The following is a 15,070-nucleotide window of genomic DNA, read 5'->3' as shown; positions in this document are numbered from 1 at the left end:
CCACACCCCTCCCAATCAACAAGACCCCCGTTTCGACCGTAGGAGGTCCGTTTCCTCCGTTTTGCGGTACGCCACACCCCTCCCGATCAACTAGACCCCATTTCGAACGTAGGAGGTCCGTTTCCTTCGTTTTGCGGTACGCCAGGCCTCGTTTCCATCGCCTGTTCCGTCCAAGCCCTCCCGATGAACACGAACACGCATTCCGTTCCGACCCAGCCGGTTGGCTCCCACGCGTTCCGTTGCCTCCCAATGAACACGACGCATTCCGTTGCCTCCCCATGAACACGACCCATTCCGTTGCCTCCCCATGAACACGACGCATTCCGTTGCCTCCCCATGAACACGACGACGACGCCGTTCTCCGTTCCGACCCAGGCATGTAGACGAGCCTTGGCCGTACGTATGCGCGAGTAGGCGTTCGAGACCCCACCCATATGTACACATACGTGGCCGTATTTTATTTCTTGCACCCTGACCGCTGTACGTACGTGTACATGCTACGTGCGCGCCTCTACTACGACACGTACACGCCTCTACTACGACACATGCGCGCCTCTACATCCACCAGTATATATGAACGTACACGTTCGCGACCAGAATGACACGCTACGTACGCTTCGACCAGGTGGGTCCCGACTGTCAAGAACTTCTTTGCGTGCGAAGATGTAGCTGGTGGGTCCCAGCAGTCAGGGGGCGAATCGTTTTTTTGCCCGGACGCACTTCCTTGCGTGCGAAGATGTAGCTGGTGGGTCCCAGCAGTCAGGGGCGAATCGTTTTTTGCCCGGACACACTTCCTTGCGTGTGAAGATGTAGCTCGTGGGTCCCAGCAGTCAGGGAGAAACGTTTTTTTCATGAAATACGGTGGCCCGTCCGGTGGGTCCCCGCTGTCAGGTGGAGGAATCATTATTTTGCGCGTAATAAGGAGGCACTTCCTTGCTGCGGCCGTGGACCCATCTGTCAGCCTCTCCACATACAGTCCACGCCCGATGGAAGTCGTTCCTTGACCACGTTGACCACGCCGCGCCGAGAGCACCACGGCGGTGGACGACGGCGAGGACTAGGAAGGGGACGACTCGGAGCCGGGGAAGACGTAGCAGTGGATGCCCACGCGAAGAGGAGTACGAGGGTTCACTGGTTCGGCTGCGGTGTGAGGCCGCTGTCGCCGCAGAATAACAGGGGGTGTGGGTGAGTAGAGGGATGGCCTGGCCAGCGGTGGGAGTAGTAGGGGCCGGTGAGGCCTCCGCGGCATCACAGCCGGCCACGGGAGGCAGGAGCACGCGGCACGACCGGCGCTGGTTTGGGCGGCTGGAGAAGAAGACCAGAGGTTGAAGAAGCACTACGGCCGTTGGATGAACATCATACGGTAACAGGAGCTAGAATCATTCATATTGACTAAGTTGACAAAGCCCTCCGTCCCCGTCAACTTGGTAGGCCCACAAGTCAGCCATCCCACTATGCTGGGTTCCAGCTGGCAGGGGGAGTATTCATTTTTTTGTGCGTAATAAGGAGGCACTTCCTTGCGTGGGAAGATAGCTGGTGGGTCCGACATGTCACCGGGGGCACGTTATTTTCGCGAAATACAGAGGCCCTTCTGGTGGGTCCCAGATGTCAGGTGGAGGAATCATTATTTTGCGCGTAATAAGGAGGTATTTCCTTGTGTGCGGCCGTGGACCCAGCTGTCAGCCTCTCCACGCATAGTCTACTTCCGATGGTGTCGTTCATTGACCACGTTGACCACGCCGCGCCGAGCGCATCCAAGGTGGTGGACGACGGCGAGGCCCCGGACAGCAACGAGCCGGAGATGCGAAGACGCGGGAGTAGAGTCGCAGACGGAGAGGTGTACGAGGGTTAACTGGTTCTAGTGCGGTGTGGTTCGGCAGTCGGTGGAGAAGAACAGGAGGTGTGGAGGGGTTGAGGGATGACCTGGCCAACGGTGGAGTAGCGCTTCATAGCGAAGCGTGCTAAGCAGAGCTGCTAGCAGCAGGAGGCGAGAGGTGGTCCCGGCGGCGCTGGAGGAAGAAGACGAGAGATTGAAGATGGATGCCGGTCGTTGGATGTAAATCCAACGGCTAACATGTCAGAATCATTTGTTGACTAAATTGACAACGACTTGTGTTGGCTTCGACCTATTGGCCCACATTTCAGCCTCCAAAAATGTGGCACGTATTCAACCCATTTTTTCAGAATTTACAGTCTTTTTTTGCGCGGTAGAATTTACAGTCAATTTGATATTTTTTTGAATTACAGCCATTAGCTGGGCTGGGTGAACAAATAATGTAGCGTCCATGCGGCCCATTTATTTTATTTCCTAAAAAATTACAAGCCATTTGCACTTTCTCGAAATACACGATTTTGCTGGGCTGATTCTAATTATAATGTTGGGTTGGGCCAGCAATGTTATCAAAAAAAAGGGGCTGAGCATTTTGTTATAAATATATTTAAATAATAAGTGATATTATTACATTCGTCCTTAAATCTTACCAAGCTTTTGTACACAATCACTAGGATTTTCGTGCCAAAACAATCCAGGATTTTATTTGTTAAGAAATTATTTTTATAAGTTAATAAGATGTGGGATATTGTTTTCTTACATATGTAAGTATCTGTTAAATATATGATGACAATAAAAATAATATATAATAACATATAAAATAATTTAAATATATATAATATAGTTAGAAGGGAAACATAAGTTGGACCTGGCATTCCTATTCTTATATAGAAAAATAGAACAGACCTCTGCGTTTTCTTCAAAAAAAATACATAAATTGGGCTGCCAAAAATAAAACCTCGGATGGGAGGTCCATAGGCCGGTCGATACATGACGGCCCTAAGAAAATACAAACAGGCCTATGGACCTCCCATCCGAGGTTGTGGGCTGCGCATGTTAAAAATGAAGGCCTAGACGGGGCAGCCCAAAACCACGTCGAACACTTGCCAAAACTTCGTCCCTCGTTTTCTCTGTGTTTCGCACACTCGACATTGTGTGGGCATTTTGACTGTGCATCATATGAAGATGTGTTATGCATGAATGTTGATCAGCATGATGTTAACTAGCTGGTAGTTCCATTTTTGACCATGAATAAAACTTCCAACATGATGTTAACCCTGTTTGAAAAGGCCGTGTTAATATAAATGCTCTGCCTCTGAAAGTTGCAGTTTCTTATCTGAAACTGAAACTTGCTATTTCTTCTCTAAGAATCACATTGTCTGCACTTTTATACTCCTATGAAACTATATTTTTTTAAGTGCTAAAAATAGATCTCTAGAATTCATAAAATACTTCATATGCTCAATACTGCAAATCTGAAATTCAAAAGACATTCATATCTGAAAGTACTCTCAAAATACACAACACAAAACAGAATTCACAACCTGCAAATACTGACAACCCTAAGCTCCTCCTGACAATTCACAACCTGCCCGACTATTGGGCCGGGGGGGCAGCCCCCTCCTATTCCTCGGCGGCAGACAGCCACCCCGTGAGACGATGTGAACGGCGAGGGAGACGATGGCGGGGAAGCGTCGTCGGGCCAACTGCTTTTCTCCTCTTGCAGTTGGGTTCGGTCGACGAAGACTCCACCGGCTCGCTCTGGCAGGACACCCTCACAAACGGCACCCTGTAGATGCTCGATCCTTCAATCTCTGGTGGATGCTCCATCTGGGATCGATACTCCCACCACCACTCCCTCACGATCAGATTTGGTGAATCTGTTTGCTCCATGGCCCAGAGGAGCAGCTCTATGTACTCCGGCGCGACTCCCTCCGAGAGTATCGCCGCCTTTTCGCTCTGTTGTAGATATTTGGCCATGGATGTCGCCGTCGCCGCTAGTTGGTCCTTGTTGTCAAACCAAGACTATATCTCCAACATCCTAGCTAGCTTCACAGGGTCGCCGTCTGCGATCCTCACGTATCGGTTGTACTCCTCCATCGATCTACTTCTCCACAGCACTTTCACTCGCCGGCGGTGGTTTTTGAATGGAAGTGGAGAGGAGCAGCACTGGTTTTGGATTAGAACGGGAGAGGAGCGACGCTGGTTTTGGACTGGAACAGGAGAGGAGGGGCCGTGGTTTTGAAATGGAAGAGGAGAGGACCGGCGCTGCATTTAGATTGGAACACGAGAGGAACGGCGGTGGTTTAAGAGGAGAAGAGCGGAAGAGCGGCGCTGGTCTTGGAAGTATTTTTTTGTTGTTTTGCGTATTTTGGGTCAAAGTTTGACCACGTACTGTATTTGACAAGCAAAATGTGAATGCATGTCACCAAAAATTGTATCGTTTGGTTCGTATCTGAATGTACTTTCAAATTATATTATTTTTGCAACGTATAACATATATTTTATGTGCGAAAATCATGGTCAATTATGACCCAGAATAAAAGGGAGACTAGTTAATGTGGGGTCACTTTCTTAATTGAAGGGTAAATTGATTTTGATTTTGATCCAGTCACAGCGCGCCGGCCCTCTCGTCCAATCCTAAATCGCTGCTGCACGCTCCTCTCCCTCTTCTCCATTGCAAAACCACCTCCTCTCCTCTCCATCATCTCCATTCCAAAACCACCGTCTCGCCTCTCCCTCTTCTGATCTTCTCCATTGCAAAACCACCTCCTCTCCTCTCCATCATCTCCATTCCAAAACCACCGTCTCGCCTCTCCCTCTTCTCTATTGCAAGACCACCGTCTCTCCTCCCATCTTCCAAAGCTAGCACCGGACCACTCAGAAGGACATCTATGGAGAGGATGCAGTAGCAAATCAGGCAGATCGCCGGCGGCGACCAGGCAAAGTTAGCCAGGTTGAAGGAGATCCTTAGTTGGTTTGACAATGAGTGGGAGATTTCGAGGACGGTGCGGGCCATGTGGCAATGTATGCGAAAGAGTGAGACGGCGGCGATGAGGGCGGCAATGTACATGTACTCCTCGGCGGCAGTCACGCCACAGTCCTCCGAGTTCATCGAGTATCTCCTCTGGGCGATGGAGCAGACAGATTCGCCCGAGGCGACAGTCAGGCGGAGGTGGTGGGCGTACAGGTCGAAGGTCGAGCACCCAGAGGATAACGAATCGATCGAGTATGGTGTGCCGTCCGTGAGGGTGCAGAGCCAGCCGGAGCCACAGGAGTATTCGTTCTCCCACCGCAAAAGGAGGCCGGATGGCGCGATGTCGCTTCCCCGCCGTTCTCCACGGTTCCCTCGACGCTCGCCTCATTTCAACGACGGCGGTAGGGTTTAAGGTAAGCTTCGCACTAACCTAATCTTCCACCTGCTCATGCTTACAATTAGTGTGACAGCTAATGAAAATCATGCTTACAATCAGTCTCTGAGTACTACGCCAATTACCCTAAAATAGCTCTGGACCTTTGGGTCAAAGTTGTGACATAGTGTACAAATAAAGAAAAATAGATTGGTGCTTCTTTCAGAAAAGAGTACTCCCTAGAAAACTGCCAATATAAGATACTAGTATTTGGTTAGATGATTTGCTGTCGAGAAAGATCCGTCCACAGAGAGCGCCACACTTCCCACTGGTGGTGGTGGATGCCAATGCGTGCATGCAGCATGGGTGTCGGTAATTTTTACTTGACACACCTCACACTCTGCATATATGCCGGTTCCAAACGTACATTTGTGCAGTTCCACCAAAATGCAGCTGAATAACCCTGTTTGCACAGATAATGAAAAAGCGTGATTACATTATAGTGGCACTAGTTGATGAAACACACAAAATAAATAGAAGAAAATATTGCCATAGTATCATAGTATGCCATGCTGCGAGGGCGAGATGGGCCCTGCGATGCCTCATACGATACGCCTCATACTGGACATCGTCCCAAGTCTCCCAGATACACCTTCTGCCAGTGATGAACATCACTATACAGCGGTAGTACAAGGAGGCGCCTTGAGACATTCAAATCTCTATTTTTGTACATATCAACTAAAATTAAGCACCCAAGTTTGCAGAAACACTTAAACATTAACAATGGGACTAGTTGATGAAACATACATTAACAAAGAGAAGCACTTTCTTTATCTACATTGGAAATGAAATGATAGAGATGACACTCGCTCTATTTTAACTGTATTATTACTTCATTTTATCAGTGACACTAGGGTCGAGCAGGTGGCAAACGAGGTGTACCGTGCGTCGCAAGGATGGAGGCCGGGGGTGCTTAGACTGGGATGCTGAAGCTGGCTCTTTCAGTCACCAACATGGATGATTCAATTCATGGGACCTTTTGGTGTAGTTCACCTAAAATGAAGCAATGTCCCGTGAGCTAGCAGCTTCTTCTTCAATTTTTTAAGAAAAGGGCTCCAGCCCAGGTTCCATTTCCATCAGAAAACAAAACCCACAGTGCTTCTTCTTCATTAGTTGCAATAAAATTGAGCAACATCAAGGTTGGTTGTGAAGCTCCTGGAATGCTCAACTATAATTTGGATATCATTTGTGCAGTTCAACTAAGATCGAGCGTGAAATGTATATCTCTGTTTGCACAAAAAGGTGGAAAGGAGGGTGACTAACAAGTGATGAAACATGCATCAAATGAAAAGAAGCATGTTCCTTATCTGAATGGCAATCCTACAAGGACAGTAGCAATTTCTAAAGCACCGGCATTGCTAGATATTAGTGTGGGCATTAGGATTAACTATGACAACCGTTAAATACGACATTACTTTGGGCACGGGAGAGTAGGCGGACCAGGACAGTTGCATTCCTAACGAAAAGAACCAACTTATCTTAATGGGAAATTTTAGCAGGACATGTAAAGAAGTGCCATTGATTCATATTACTGGAGGCATTACATTGAAAACAACATTGGTTTAACGTGTCCTTACTTTTAACAGTGCGACTGCTACATTTTACCAGTGGCATTACATAAGAGTGGCTCGGGGCAACAAACATCAGAATAGGATATCTGGGTTGGTCCCATTTTTGTTCGGTATAGCCACCTTATATTGTGTGAGGCTAGCAAATCTAGTGCTGGACTTACTCTGTTGACTTGTCCCCCAGTCCCCACTTTCTTTCCTTTTTCAACCAATAGATCGGGTTTATATTGAGTTTGTACTGCGTTTCCCTTTATTTCCCTATTAGACCTAGAGACCAGTTGGATAGCTAGTCTCTGCTACTTTTCGCCCCCATTATTCCCTCTTTCGACCAAGTCCTAGATTCAGGTAACAAATCCTCCCCCACCCCCACCCCCTTTCTTCCTTGTTTGAACCAAGTAGTACTAGATTCGAGTGCATGAACTAGTTTTACCTCTTAAACGTAAAAAAATTAGGTGGTTTTCGAACAGCCGATCGATCCTATCTACGAGGGGGCCTGAGAAATAGTAAAAGATACAAATGCAGCGACGTCAGGAGCTTGGGAAGTAGAGCAAGGCCAGTTTCGAAGGAAGTTATACCTGATGGAAGCCGGGATATCGCTAGGTGGGCGGCAGGAGGCCGGATCTGCCCACACTATGACAGCGAGGAAGAAGGGGTTGGCGGCCCTCCCTCGCCAGCGGTGCTTGGGAGAGAACGACAAGGCAGGCTGATCGGGACGCGCCCAGCAGTGGGTAAGAGCCGTCGCGAAGGACGACCGCGTGAACATTGCACCTTCTCACCTTCCCCGGCGGAGAGGATCCAGCTGGATCTGTGACCAGCAGTGAGCAGAGAGAGAGAGCGTGTGGCCACCGCTGTCGTGTTTAGATCTGGAGAGGCCGAGACAGTGTGAAGAGAGCAACACTAGCAAGCAAGTGCGGAGCCTCCTGCCTATATAGTGGAGTAGTACTAGTTTTCTTTTGTCTACCGGAGCCGGCTTGACCTCGTGAATGACTGCCGAGAAGTCTTCATGCACGTGGCCCGGAGGCGCAGTTGTCGTCATTTTGATCTGAAGCGCTGGATTATAACATATAACACGAAAAAAGGCCACATGCCAAGAAATCATAACCTCACTGCCCAAAGGAGACAACATGAATCCCGACGGACAAACTAGACGAGGAACAAAGCTCAAATTAAAGATAAACTCGTAGAAAAGGGGTCCGTCGATAGATGTCCTAATTAACATAGCCGGCTTGACCTAGATGGCAGCCGAGTAGTCACTGTTCGTGCATGTGCCCCCAATGACTAGCCCAACTCAGTTGTCCCTGTTTAACCCTCGCAGTGATCCGAAGCACATGACACCTAATTTTGCGAGATGACAAGAAACCTTTTTTTAGATTTCTCACCACAACTACAGCCATGTACAACACAGCCTGCATGATATGTACACGATAGCCAATCCAGGCGTGTCTGCTGGAGTCTGGTCACATGCATGGACGAACTGATCTTCCGTGTCTTGCAGGGATCGTCCAGGCACCAACGTAGTACAACACTTCTCTAGTACTATCGCTCGTCTCCCTCTTCTATTAAGTCACCCGACTTGCGGGACCGGGGAGTGTGCCTATGGTCAGTTCTCAATTGCCGTCCCACATGTGTGTGCAAACGCAATATGACGCGCGTTCCATTCGGAGAGCAGCGTGCCAGACTGACCGACCGTCTGGGGTGCGACGCGAACGCGATGGGCGTGCTGTATACTCCGTACATGTGTACTGCCGTTTTCTAGACGCTTTGCTCCATGGCGCGGGCGCAATCCATGGATACAAAATTAGTATACTGTATACTATTTAAAAGTCGAGGGCGGGGCTTTTCCTGCGTGGTAGGCGGCAGAGCAGTTCCGCCTAGTCGGTTCGACAGAGACGTGAGAAGACAAGGGAGTAGGCTGCTGCAAACGTAGGGCTGTGTGATTTGACGGCGAGTTATTGCTGGACAGGTGGGGCCCCATGATTTGACTTGCCATTATCATTTTAACTGCGGCGCTATGACCGGCGTGAGTCTCCCGATTCCTGACCACCTCCATATAGGTGCCTCTCCCAGTGCTCCACGTAGTAGAGGCTGGCTCTTGCATGAGATCCCACTTCTCCACTTTTTCCTTGCCTCTCTTTCCTCCACATATGCAAAAATCCCATGTAAAGCGCACTATTGTACTTACTTTTACTTGCTCCTATAGGTGCTTAAGCTTGCCACATAGGCATAAAGTCTGATGTGGCAAGTTAATCAAGAAGAGAGAGACTAGTTTGGTGACCCAAGGAAGAAACGGTGCTAAGCGCGTGTACCTAGGTGAAAAGACAATTTTGAGTCTATAGCTAATTAAATGAAGCAAACTTAGCAACACCATTTCATTGGAAGAGGTCACTCCTTGGCAAATGCAATAAATACTAGTACTCCCTGTATCCCATAATATAAGAACGTTTTTGGCACTACACTAGTGTCAAAAACGTTCTTATATTATGGGACGGAGGGAGTACGAAGAAAGAGATAAGGAGGAGTAAAAAAAATACACTTATAGCCAACCTTGTTGTAGTATGAGTGACTAAGTGATGACTATGTATGACATGCCAACATCAGATAGCCTAACGCACCGTGTTAAATCTCCAAGGGCGCGACCGCGCGAGTGACGCGACGGTCGTGGTAGGCGCGACCATGATACGGGCTACTGGCAGCCCTTGGATCTGAGATCAAACAGTCGCATGCTAAGTTGCTGAAAATTTGCAGAATAACCCTCCAGGATAGGATATTCACCCATAGGTCTAGAATCACGCCATGCAACCGTTTGATCTCAGATCCAAGGGCTCTCGGAAGCCCATATCATGGGAGAATGGAAAGCCACTACCCTGCCGTTCGCACGCTGGCAGTTCGCTCCTACTCGTCCCCGCACGTCCTTCAATACTACGGCGGTTCGCTCCTAGTCGTCCCGTCCATTCACATTACGGCAGTTCCACTAATCCTAACCCTCCTCCCAAATCCATGGCGTCACAAATCTCCACGATCGGCGGTGAGTACAAGGTTAGAACCATCACCGGCGATGAGTTCGACGTCATCTACACCCGTTCTTCCGCGACGGTGAAAGGATGCCTTTCTCGCTTCAGACGCATGTTCGAAGACTCAGATGATGAGTGGGTCGCTGGGCTAGATGTTAAGTACACCACAGTCTTGGGACGAGAGAACGATCTAAAGGACGAAGAGAGGAAGAAGCCCGCCGTGATCCAGGTTTGCGTGCATGACTTATGCTTGGTCTACCACATATGCCATGCCGACGTTGAGTGCCAGGATTTTAAGGACTTCCTCGAGAGCAACCTAGTCAAATTCGTTACTGTAGACTTTGGTAATGACAAAGTAGTCCTGCGTCGGATAGGCCTCGTTGTAGGCAACACCTTCGACCACCAAAAGAATCGGCTGGTGTCCTCTCGTCAGCCTTCAATGCGGACCCTGGCAGGAGCCATGGTTCATCCTTCATACGTTAAACTGGAGAAACCTCCATACACGTTTCATCGTCATGCATGGCAGCGGAATGTACTAGATATAGACCACATCCACTACGCTGCAATGGATGGCTACCTTTGCTTCAATATCTACAAGGGTTGGATGAAGAGCAACAGCCAAGTGTGCGGTTCAAACAAAGAAGTATCGGCCAAGAGGAAGAGGGACAAGGACGAAGTCGAGGACGTGGACGAGGACTCCGAGTAAGGTGGCAGTGTCGTTGCTCATGGTGGTTCTAATGCAGTGTCTACCGGAATAGTTGCAAAGTTTAATTTCAAGTGTGCTTAATTTAATTTGAGGGGTGTGTTGTGCTGAGCCCCCAGCAGAACTATGTTATGTTTCTTCTCGTTACTTTAACTCTTCAGTATGTACATACTAGTATTTCTTACATTTCATATTTTAGTTGGTATAGTACTACCACTCGCTTCTTCACATTATATACGTACAATATATATGGCCAACATCATATAGCCAGCAGTTTAGTTGTCAAAGAATTTCAGGGTGCTTAGTTTTGTCAAAGAATTCCAGGATGCTTAGAGGGTGCTTGGATCCAAGGGACTTATTTTAGTCTGACTAAAAATAGTCTCTTTAAGAGGCTAAAGTTCCAAGCACCCCTGACTAAAGAGGGGCTAAAACTAGTCTTGAGACTAAATTTTTTAGTCAGGGGTACCCCTACTAAAATGTGGATTAGTCCTCTCTCTACGCATTTAACTCCTCTCCTTTAACACATGCGAGTTCTGGATTGGAGGGTTTGGAGGATAATAAATGCTCATTAACTTGATTTTAGCCTTTTTAGTATTTGGATCCAAGCATGGGTGAGGCTAGCATGTTTTAGTCCCACTACTTTTAGTCATGGGACTAAAACGTATCCAAGCACCCTCTTAGTTTTATTTGAGGGGTGGGTTGTGCTGGACACCATTATTGTGACTAGCCTTTTTAATAGTACTATATGCATAATTTGGCGACGAGCGCTCTCTATATGTACCACCTTTTTTTTAATTTCAAGTTTTGCTCCATGGCGCAATCCATCGATACTACTGCTGTACAAAAGTATACATTTTTTAAAAGGCTAGAGGGCGGGGAAGTCTAGCTTGGTCGGTTTCACGAGAGGCGAGGGCCTTTATGATTTGACGGCTCATTACTGCTGGAAGGCGGGGCCTTGTGATTTTTTTTGAGGAACTGGGCCTTGTGATTTGAGTACTCGTATAAATGCGCCGACGACCTGATCGAGGAGGAGCAAAGAACCGTGCGGTATACTCAAGTTTTCCACTGGAGTAGTACTGCGACGGAGGAGCACGAAACACGGCAGCCCAGTGCCATATGGCGATAAAAAATGATCTAATTTGCTAGTCATCTCATTGTTAGCATTGTTCTATTCATTCCCTAAAAAAAACCATTGTTCTATTCATGCCTCGCAGAGAACGTGACACATGCGGCGAACTACCCGAAGCAAAAGATGAAACACAGGAGCAAAAGAAGAAGGAAGATTATCACCCCAAATGATCTAATTCGCCGCGGAGTCGTAACTGCTTCTTCATCGCCTCCACGACCTCCATCTCCTTGCGCGTCTCCTCCGCCATCTTCTTCATTCTGTCCATGACGCGAGATTTCTCGACACGAGCCTTCATCATCTGTTCCACGGCCGCATTACGTACCTTGACAGCAGCCGGGTGCTCGATGCGGAGCTTCGCCAACTCCTCCTTCTGTTCCATGACGAGGGCCTGCAGCATCTTCATCGAGGAACTACTATTCTCATGCAGCTTCTTCCAGCCGGCGTTCTTCTCCTTCAACAGGTCGATCTCGTGGCAGAGCTTCACCTTGTCCTCCTGAAGTCGCAGGATTTCGCTGGTCGCCTTCTTCTCCGAGGCAATGCTCTTCTTCAGCAGCATCACCAAGCCGGCGGTCAACTCCCCCTGCTGATTGAGCTCAGCGGTCATGTCGTCGAGGCTCTCCTTCAGCAACTCCATCAAGCCTTGGATGAACTCCTTCTGCTTATTGAGATGATCGGGCATGCCATCGAGGGATAACGACTCCAGCTCCGCCGGCTCGGCATGTTCGCCTCCGCGGCTAGGGCGCTCCTGGGAGCCATCGCCTGCCCGTGAGAGATCTTTCGAGGTCTCTGCGTGGCGGCGAGCCCTCTTTTTTTTCCGCAGCCTTGGTTGCCGCTCCCTTGTTACGAGTAGTTCTCGACCTAGAGCTCTGCTCACCGGCCATGGCAACGACGGACGAAGAAGAAGCACTTATGAGGAGGAAAGGTAGAGTAATTTTCGGTTAGGTAGTTCCCCCTTTTATAACCTAAGTACTAGCACTAGTACTAATACCTGCATAGTGGGAACACGTTCAGGTTTGGTACGTACTAGTAGGTGTGAGCAGGCTTTTGAATGTGATGGGAACAAGGTAAAGATTAATTGATGGTTTTGGTTTCGAGGCCCGAAACGGCTCCCGATGAGTTTAGCGGAACATAAATTTCAAGTACTACACTGCTCAAATGCGTAAATATTATGTTACTGTCAAAAATTGGCACAAAATACGAAGGAGACCAATGGAAGTACTACTAGCAACCCACGATTTAACTACTCGCATGCGCGCAGTGGAGTAATAATGTCTTTCTTCCGCCCTCACGTCCACTCAAATTTGCATGCGCTGTATTAATTGACCATCTATGAAGTGAATGACTTTACACGCGTCAAATTATCACATGGGGTGGATCTTGGTACAAAATTGCGTCCGCCCGTGTACCCGCGTGTGCGTGCGAGGGAATGAGTGCGTGCGTGGCGTGTGTGCACATCTTCGCTTCATGCATGTACCGCCAGTATGGCTCAGGGAGGAAGAGTACATTCTTCTGGAACCAGTAGCACGTCACTGTGATCAATCCACGCAAGGAGGTCGCGACAACGCCTCCACGTGTGCCACGTGGCTTCATGAACTGTAAGAGAGACACAGTGTAGCGTGCCATTGGTATTCTAATTTACGTGTTTTGCACATACTTGAAGTACTAGTAAGGTACACGTGCATTGCACGCATCAGATTTTGCAACCAAATTATGAATAAATACCACACTATAGCATGTAAGCTCTGAGTCATATATGCCTGATGTAGCCCTTCGTTTAATTCCTATAGTTCATCTCATTCAAAATCAATTAGTTTTTATAAATAGCTAAGAACGCGGGAATAGGAAAAACATGGGATTATAGTGGAATGTCGTCTTGAATCCTACAGGATTGTACGAGTGTTTGATTGTGCATAGAAAAAACGCAGAATTCTTTCAAAGAGGTTTGAGTGGATGGGATGTTTCCTATGAAATCTAGTGCAAATGAATCATATGGAAAAATTCCTATGGTTTACAATCCTACGAATCAAACAACCAAGATAGGAAAAATTCCTAATGATTAGAATCCTCCAAAATTCCTTTGAGAATCCTTTGAATCAAAGAAGCCCTTAATCTATTTTATGATTCATGGAATTGTGCGTTGTAAAGCATAAAGTAAAAACAAATAATGGCAATTCAACTAGAAAAAAAGTTTGGGCAGTTATGATACGGAAGATTCTAGAACAAAAGAGAACCACTGTTGTTTTGAGGTTTGTGCATTATGCTTAAGTTCAACCATGGAGTCTGCTAGATTGTACATGTGGCAAAATCCGGTGGGGGGCTAGAAGATGGTGCGAGGGGCCGAGTGGAGGGAGACTATGACGGAATGCACAAGTGCGAGATCGATATTTAGAGAGAGGGGGCGAACACGTGCGCTGTTGCGCGCAGTGGCGGAGCCATGAAAAATAAATGAGCTAGGGGGCCAAGCATTGCTAGTCCTTTACGAGGAGGGTCAATTCATGAACTTAAACCATTTTTAGCAGCAATTGTCTAATGATCATATTCATATTAGCCTCGATATATAGTGATGTTAGGGGGGAGGGGGGCAGGGCCCTTACTGCCCCCTGTCTTCGCCATTGTGCACGCGTTTGAGAGATGAAGCGGAAGGCATGGATGATGAGAGGGGGACGTTGGATATATAATTAATGTGGGTGTATTAGCTATATATGTTAATCCTATATAGAGAAGTATAGATTGATCGATGTGGACGTGGGAAAGAGGGTGAGACCTCACTGGATATATCGATTGATCGGTTTGTGTGGAAAACTATGAAAGACCTAGCTATATACACACATACATAGAGGAACATCGATCGTTGCGCATGCACGCGTGAGAGATAAAGAATGCCCGATATGATGGAGAGGGGGATGTGTGTGGGTGTGTGCCTTCATGGGAGACCGACCTGAAGAAAAAGATTGCATGCGTGCGATGGATAATGCCGACTGGTAGTGTGTGTGCATGCATGCACGAGAGAAAGTTAGTGGTACAATTATAAAGAGAAGACTACTGTGTGGGTGTAAAAGAATAGGTGAGGTCATAATCAATGTAAAGTTGAATTCAAATATTTGAATAAGAGATCCTGATGTTTGAAACCCATGCATGCATGAATATAACGGAGATCTGCGCGGTGTGGTTTGGAAACGAGCATGTTCTAATGTATACACATTGAACAAGGTCAGACTGATTTGAATTTGAGATACCGATGGCAGACATCATTTGGCCATGTCGCATCCGTGCATGGACGCACTATTCTAATTGGAGATGATGGGCGGCTTTCGCATCACATATCTATATCTATACCCCTATATATATATATATATATATATATTATTTTATATTTTTTTATATTGTGTGCGGGTAACTTTAACTTTGAAAGATGGTC

Source organism: Triticum aestivum, chromosome 6D (genome assembly GCF_018294505.1).
Source record: "Triticum aestivum cultivar Chinese Spring chromosome 6D, IWGSC CS RefSeq v2.1, whole genome shotgun sequence".
NCBI lineage: Eukaryota > Viridiplantae > Streptophyta > Magnoliopsida > Poales > Poaceae > Triticum > Triticum aestivum.
Note: the sequence above shows the minus strand (reverse complement) of the source record.